This window comes from Dromiciops gliroides, chromosome 6 (genome assembly GCF_019393635.1).
Source record: "Dromiciops gliroides isolate mDroGli1 chromosome 6, mDroGli1.pri, whole genome shotgun sequence".
Classification (NCBI taxonomy): Eukaryota; Metazoa; Chordata; class Mammalia; order Microbiotheria; family Microbiotheriidae; genus Dromiciops; species Dromiciops gliroides.
This window is the reverse complement of record NC_057866.1, coordinates 134533444-134541951: the sequence shown is the minus strand read 5'-3', so window position 1 is coordinate 134541951 and position 8508 is coordinate 134533444. Positions and strand designations below refer to the sequence as shown.

Sequence of the window (8508 nt, the reverse complement as noted above, 5' to 3'; positions counted from 1 at the left end):
GAGAATGTGATAGGCATAGCTTGGGGGAATGAAGGACAAGGGAGGCTGAACCTCAGAAAGGAACATAGAGATGAGAGGACTGGCTGTGCAGTTACATACATACAGGTAGAGACATTTAGGCATGCTAAAACCTGACTAGACCATATGGTTGGTTCTAGTCTCCATTAAGGAAAGGGACTTTGCTGCCTCTTTGGGGACGGGGGATGGGGGATGGGTTGGGGTACTTCCCTCCATCCTTTTCTCAGACTGATGGATTTATAGCTGACAGAAGCACAAAAAGGAAAAGCAATATTGATAAATGGTGAACTATGGAGGAAGAAACCAAAGAGAGCAGGAAAAGCAGGAAAGCCTAGGTGTACCTTTCATTCCTTAGTGCCCTGCTTCTGACACCATGTGCTAGCACAAACAGTACAGGGTTTGTCATGCAACAGCAGCAACACATGGGGAAAGAAAGGGCTCTGAATGGAAAGGGAGGAAAAACTCAAGTTCTGCTTCTTATATACAAGACAGCTGGAAAAAAAAAAAAAAACAGATGCTCATCTTTTGCTCTATATCCACCTTTTCCAAGACCTTGACGAATTCTATAAAGGATATGGAACTGTCCCCATCCTGGTCAGCCTCTTGGATTGTCCTATCTGCAATGCTGCCCAGCTGCTCATCTGAAATATTCACTCCAACCATCATGCATACTAGCTGTAACAATTCATCTCGGGAAAATTTGTGATCTTTATCCAAGTAATATAATCAAAAAGCAAAGTGTAGTTTATTGTTCTGGCTGTTGAATGGTTCTGTTCCATTCAGATCTTTGCTTTTCTCATTATCTTCAATTAGTCAGAAGTGATCCAGAGTTCTCATGAATCCATGGAAGTTTACCTGGTCCTCTCCCTCAGGAAAGAAGGCATTGATGATCTGATTCCCCAGGGGGTTGATGGCAAGCTCTGGAATCCACTGGAAGTCTTCCAGGCTGAGAGTACCATTCTTCACTTTGTCTGGGCTGGTAAACCGGATGTAGAGATGGGTTATTTGACTGTGGGAAAAGCCAGTCTCTTTTTATCTCCTCGACTTCTTCATCCTGCAATAAGGTGGAGGCCTGAGAACCCATTGGCAAGAGAGACAAGCTCCTTCACCAGCAGAGTTGGCAGCAGTGGCAGCAGCAGGGAAAGGGGGTAGGGAAAGGGAAGGAAGGGATAGGGGTCAGGAAGGGAAAATCTTTTGTGCCTTTTGAGGTTGAGCTCTCATCCTGTGGTACAGCATTCACTGTCCCAAGCTTCTTTTACTGGGGGTCAGGGGCAAAGTCACCAGCTTTCTTCTCTGAGGCATCAGTAGCTTGCAGCTTGCTCATTGCACTGGAGTGACCCAGCCAAGTAGGGCCTATTGCATGGCAGATACCCAAACTGGCAGATTGCTTTCTGCATTGGGGAGCCTTCTCAACTGGTCTTGTGTACCACTAGCTTTCTGAGCTAGAACTGCGGGTCCTCAGCTCCTGATTAGTGCTGTGAATAAGAGTCTTTTGCTTGCTTGCCCAGACACCCTCTGTGCTGAACTATGATTCCCTTTTCCCCAGATGAAAACGAAACAAAACCAAACCAAACCAAACCAAAAACCTTTCCTGAAGATCTCCTAGGTTATCTTAAGTAGCAAGAATGTTTTACTCCATTTTTTTTGCAGGTTTTGTAGCTCCAGAATCTGTTGAGAGGCTTAATTTAATCTTGTTTCAGAGGGAAATTTGGGAGACCTCAAGCAGCTACCTGGTTTCACTTAGCCACCTTGACTCCACCTCCAGAACTTCCTGTCATATTTTGTATTCAGAGTATACTACCTATTTTATCATTATTTAATCATGTCCTGATAACATTTCCAGAATATTAAATAGGAATTCAAGGAAAGACAGGATAATGTCACAGAGAGTACTCATTTAAAATATGTATTTGAATCTTACCTGAAATACTTTAAAAGTGTGTTAATATTAACAAATCACTTACCATCTTAGTCTCTTAGTTAACTTGTGTATAAAATGAGGAGTTTGGACTTGATAGCTTCAAGGTTTTTGTTTGTTCTTTTGCCAGGCAATGAGGGTTAAGTGACTTGCCCAGGGTCACACGGCTACAAAGTGTCCAAGGTATTTTTTTTTAATCTATGATGCTGTGGTCATAATATATTCAAAAGTATTATTCATTCAACCATATTCCAAATACTTGGATACACATTAAGTTATGAAATTTATAAATCAAGGTTGCAATATACTGACTTAAATGGCCAGGACTTAATTAGACTAAAAATAATTTATCAGCTCAAATTAAGATAAATTCAATGTAATCTGCTTTTCCTTTTGGTTCACTATTTGCTTGGTTTTCCAAGAGATCTGTGTTACTGGGGAAACTATGATGACATTTTCTGTAAACTAATATTTGTGTTTTCAGTCTATTATTGTGTAGAGTATGAGAAGGAATTGACAATGAATAGCATACAACATTTACAAATGAAGGCAATTCCAATGAACATTTGAAAACAAAATATTTTTTGTAAAAATAATGAAACTCTTCATAGGGCTTAACATTTATTTTTAGGATTAAACCTTATTATCAGGTATGTTGTGGAGTGGGTTGGAGAATAATTTTTTCCAAGCTTCTCACTTTTATTTATTATTTCTTAGTTGTTGTTTCTGTTTCCCTAGGCCTTAGTATAGTTCTCACACATATTAAATCAATTTCATTAAATAAATAGATATTTATTAATGTAACTGACTGCAGGAACTGGAGATGGTTTGGAGAAGTATTCATATGTGAGATGGGGTTTTAATTGGGAGTCATAGAAAGTGAAGGAGGTCAGTAGTTGTAATGAAGAAAAAGGAGATTTCAGGCATGGAGGACAGCCACAGAGAATGCCTGGGGGTTAGAGATAGAGTGTCTTGTTCATGGAATAATTAGCAGATCACAACTGTCAGTGGATTGAACAATACATATTGGTGAGTAAAGTATAAAAAAAATTAGAAAGATATAAAAGGGCTACATTATAAAGGGCTTTGAATCTCAAACAGACCATTTTACATTTTCCTCTGGAGATTTATGTTTTAATGGCTGAGTGGAGAATGGAGAACATGGAGTGGGGAGAGATGAGGCAGGAAGACCAACCAAGAAGCTATTGAAATAATCAAGACATGAGGTGATAAAGACCTGTACTACAATGGTAGCAGTGTCAGAGGAGAAAAGGTTGAATAATGAATAGATGTTCCAAAGGTGAAGTTTTCAGGAGTGTGGCAACAACTTGGATATGGGAGGTAAAAGTCAGTAATGAGTCCAAGGTGGTTCCTAGATTGCAAGCCTGAGGGACTGAAAGACAGTGATGAATTCCTAGATTGTGAGCCTAGGAAGATGACATTGCTGCCTACAGTAATAGTGAAGGTAGGTGAGGGTTTAGTGGAGAAGATGAGTTCTGTTTTGAACATATTGAGTTTAGGATGTCTACTGTTCATCTAGATCAAGGTGTAAGGTAGCTGGATTTCAGCAGAGAGAATGTGACTGGAAAGGTAAATTAGAGAATCATCAGCATAGAGATGATAATTAAATCAACACAAATTTATGAGACAATTAAGGAGACAAGAGGACATAGGGCAGAATCCTGGGGGGGGGGGGAATGCCTACAGTGAAAGGACATGTTTTGGAGGAAGAGCCAGCAAAAAAGGCAGAGAAGAAATGGTCAGATAGAAGAAAAACCAAGAAAGAGTGATGTCCTAAAAACATAGAGGGAAGAGATTATCAAGAAGGAAAGAGTGATAAAGAGTATCTCCAGAGAAGTTAAAGAGAATTAAGATTGAAAAAAAGGCCATTTTCTTGGCAATGAAGAGATCATTAGTAACTTTGGGAAGAGCCATCCTGGGAGAATGAGGTTAGCAGGTAGATTGTAAGAGGTTAAGAAGAGAGTGAGAGGAGAGAAAAAATGGAGGCACCTATTACAGATGGTTTTTTCAAGATTTTTTTTTAGGATAGGGCTGCATGAGCATGTTTACAGGCAGGAGTAAATGAGCCAGTAGTGGAAAGATTGAAAGTAAGTGGGAAAGTGTAGATAAAAGAGAGGACGAAAAAGAGAGAGAGGGCAATCTGATGTAGAAAATGGGATCACTTCAACAAGTAGGGCAGTTAACGTTAGTAATGAGGAGGCTGCTTCTCCTTATGAAATAGGGGAAAATGTGGTGGAAAGCACTTTCATGATAAGATACAAAGAAGAAGGGAAAAGAGGGAATTCAAGCACTTTTTTTTCTTTCTGCAAAATATGAAGCAAGTTTCTCAAGTGAGAAAGTAGACATGGGGGACCAGAGGAGGTTTGAGTAGGGATAAAAAAAAAATGTTCTGTAGGGCTGCTGTGGAGAGTGGGATAGTGAGTTGATAAGGGGGATATAATAGAATTGCCTACCCACAGTGAGGGGCAATTTGAGGTTATGTATCATAAATTTGTAGTGGATGTAAACAGAATAGTTGTTTGATTTTCTCCACCTCCATTCAGCAGGACATACGTGGGTACAAAGGACATGAATGATGGGAGTGAGCCAAGGTTGAGGTTTGTCAGGGTGTAATTGGCAATATAATAAGACGTTCAAGAGATGAAGACAGTGTAGAGTTGAATTGGTTTAACCAGGAGTTAAGATGGGTAGAACAAAGTGTAGCTATTGCTGAAAGATGGCTTGGAAGAGAATTGAGGCGTCAAGGGATTGGAAGTCAAAATCAAGTTGAAGAGTGGGGTTATTAAAGGGAAGGAAGAGGGGGAAGTAAAAGGCCAATGGATTACAGAGACAGATGGGGATTTCAGAATTGAATATAGAAGTAATGCATTTGTGAATGATGGCAATATGGAGTGTATCACCATCTTTATATGTAACTGAAGTAGGAAGGAGGAATAGCTTATAAGAGGAGAATAGGTTGAAGAACTGATTGGTTAAGGTGTTTAAGGGAGAATGAATAAGCATGTTGAAGTCCCCTAGTATGAAGGCAGGAGTTGGGTAGGAGAGAGAAAAAAATGTAAGCCAGGTATCAAAATCATTAAGGAAAAGAGTGATTTGATTTGTAGACAACCACTACCAGGATTTTGATTGAGTAGTAGATATTAACAACATAAATCTCAGAAAAATAGAGGTCACTGAGTGAAAGAGGAAAGGGGAGAACCTGGAAATGGGAACAGGGAACAAGGAATTTCCAACTCCTCTACTTCAACTAATGAGCTAAGCAGTACAAGTGCATTTGGTATTGGAAAGGATGGCTGGGAAGGCTGTGTCATCATAGCAAGACCATATTTCAGTAGGAGCTAGTAGATAGAAAGAGTGGGAGAAGAATAGATTCAAGATGAGAAAGAATTTGTTATCCAGGAAGTAGATATAATGGAAGATAGAGTAAAAGGGCTGAGAAGAGTTAGCATGAAATTTTGGGTTATGTGGATTGAAGAGGATGAAAATGAGGAATCAGGTAGTAAGGAGCACTGAGTGGGTTTTAGATGAATATCTACAGTTCAGAGTTACTGAGATGGGGTCAAACCAACCATCCTCAAGTGGATAAACACCAGTGTTCAGCCTTCAAAGGACAAGTATAACAGTAGGTAAGAGGCCTGAAGTCAAAGAGAGTGTTGTTTATCCTTATACTGGACATCCTTTACATCCCAGTTGAGAGATTGGGCTGGTAGAAGGAGGTGGAAAATATCTTATTCTGATACAAATGGAAATGGTTGCTTTGGAGCAGATGGAAGGTGCCTGGCCTGGTACCCATCAACCTTTCCTTGGGGACACACTATACAAAGCAGTAGACTGAAGTCTCAGGGAACTTGCAGGAATTAAAAGGCTCACAATGATAGTGTACCCATGATCAGAGGTCTTCTCACCTGAGGAGACTAGCTATGAGGCAGCAGCAGGAAGTGGCAGACTCCTTGCACTGGTGGACAACACATTGTCCTCTCCCTCTAATTGAAATTTAATATTTCCCTGCAAATGTTGATAAAGATTCTGAGAAGGGGTCCATAGAACTTCACCAGACAAACACTAAAACACATGCACAAAATTTCTGATCAAAGCTTCATTATAAGTCCAATTTGATTGGTACTTTAAGTATATTAACTTCACTATTAAATGGATCACAGCAAAATACTTTAAATGAAGTTTATACTACACCTGTTGGAAGTATTATGGGTCCTTAGAGTACCTCATAATCTACTCTCGCAAAACAACGTGTGATTACACCCATGTCAACAAAAGTCAATTATGAGTACGAAATTAGGAGATATTAAAAAATCAGGTATATCATTGGACCAAATCTGGCTAAGAAAATTTTTTAGAAGAGATTTCTCAGTATCTTTACAAAGAATTTACTTTTTTATCATCCTAATGCCTAACTCCCACTGGGAATAATCTTCAAATTCAAACTCTTCAGTACTCTGAGATGAACCTCTGAAATGCATCTTGCTCTGTATGGAAACATTGTGCATAAAATAATGTTTGTCTTTTTCTTCAGAGTAAAAATTTCTATTTAGGAAAATCTACAAGAACCATCAAGTGTCATATATATATAGATTCACTCACACATCTTATTAAACTGTGGTTCTGCCAGCTGGTAAGATTGAAGTAGGTACTACAGGTATCCATCATATGAGAGAAATATTTGATTAATTAATAATATTTTCCTATGTCACATTAAGAATACAATGTGTTTGGATTTTAAATCCCTTCATACTCTGAATTCTTTCTATGATTATTGTCTTCTCATATTTTATTGTACTTCCTTAAGTATTGCAATGATTAAAATCTAATATGTCTGTCCTTACCTGCCCCCCTCCCAGTATGTGTGTGTGTGTGGGAAGCTAGCTAGGATTTACTTATAAATTAGGAGCTTCAGCAACAGTTTAGGCTTTTAAGCATTTATTAAATTATAGCAGAAATTAGGAGAGAAAGAGAGAGAGAGAGAGAGAGAGAGAGAGAGAGAGAGAGAGAGAGAGCACATGCCTCTGTCTCTGAAAGAATGGGAAAACCTTATCTCTATTCTATGCCTGGAGAGAGAGAAAAAGCACTCCTTCACCTAGCCCTCACACTTCCAAAAGAAATGAGAGAGTCCCACTCAGTTCCCCCGGAAGTCCCCTGTTGAACAAGAAGAAGGGTGGTCCCCACACACAGCTCCAAGCTAATTGGCCGGTCCCATTCAAATCTATTGATTGATGAGTTAAAGGCTATCTATGAATAGATGCAAATTCCTGGATGCCAGTCTGACCTTTGAAATCTCAGAAACGTCACCTCATGCTTTCTCGGTTCTCACAGTATACTCTAGAATGAAACTGGTCTCCCTTTTGTTGCTCTTATATGAAATTCCACCCTGATTCCACGTAGTTTTCCCTAGTTGCCTCCCATTACTGGAATACTCTATTTGTCTCTACCTTCTGGCTTCCTGGTATTCCTTCAAATCACAATTCTAATTCTTCATTCTCCCAGAATCATTTTTCTGCTTGGTCTTTATGTCTATGCCTTTTCTCTGAGAATACTGCAAAGTTATCTTGTATGTATCTGATTTATATATGGTTGTTTGTATTTTGTCTACCCCATTAGATTGCAAGCTCTAAGAGGGAAGGAACTGTTTTTAAGTTTATTTGCATCCCTAGTGCTTTGCACAGTGCCTGACATATAAGGAGGCTCTTGATAAATTCGTAATGACTTGAATCTTGTTGGATTATGACAGAACAATGGTTTAAAAATAGTAGATACCTTCCTTTTCTTATTTAAGCTCAATATCCCCAGTTTTCTTCCTCTGACCTTTGTCTGAAATGGTCTACTGGCCCCTCATTATCTTGAATACTTCCCTCTGAACACACTCTAACTTATCTAACTTGTATTTCCTGAAGGTCAACAGAGAGAGAGAGAGAGAGAGAGAGAGAGAGAGAGAGAGAGAGAGAGAGAGAGAGAGAGAGAGAGAGAGAGAGAGGGAGGGGCTGGACAGTCCTGTGTCAGTGTCTCTCATGTCTCACAATCAAATCTAAAGCTCTTCATAGAGACCTTGAAAGTATCTTTGCATTTCTTCTTATCTCCACGTGGAATGTTTGCCTTGTGTGAGTTTTCTGTAAAATATTATTTTCGGCAAAGATACATTTGACATTCAAACAATGTGGCCAGTCCATCAGAATTTTACTGTGTGCAGCAGTTTGAATGCTTGGCAGTTAAGCTCAAAGAGAGCACTCTTTTCTATGAGCCAAGCAGAATTTTAGTAACTCAAAGGAAATATGAGATGTGCAAATTTGGAGACATCTTCACTCCAGATGGTCATGTGGACAATTTATTCCTGACATATAGAGCCATCTATTCCCTTGGAGCATGAAGGACAAAAACCAACACACACACACACATGTGCATACATGTATATGTACACATATGCATATACATGTATAAATGTATTATATATGCACATGCACACATGCATATTTATAGTAAATCTCCTTACTAAAAATGTTTGAGTATTGTTTGCATGTGTCAGTTATCCATATGTTGTTCTT

At 39.1% G+C, this 8508-nt stretch overlaps 1 pseudogene; it reads right to left on the bottom strand.

Moving 5' to 3' along the window:
• Positions 1–495: 495 nt before the first annotated feature.
• Positions 496–1102, bottom strand: LOC122732086 (annotated as a pseudogene).
• Positions 1103–8508: the final 7406 nt, after the last annotated feature.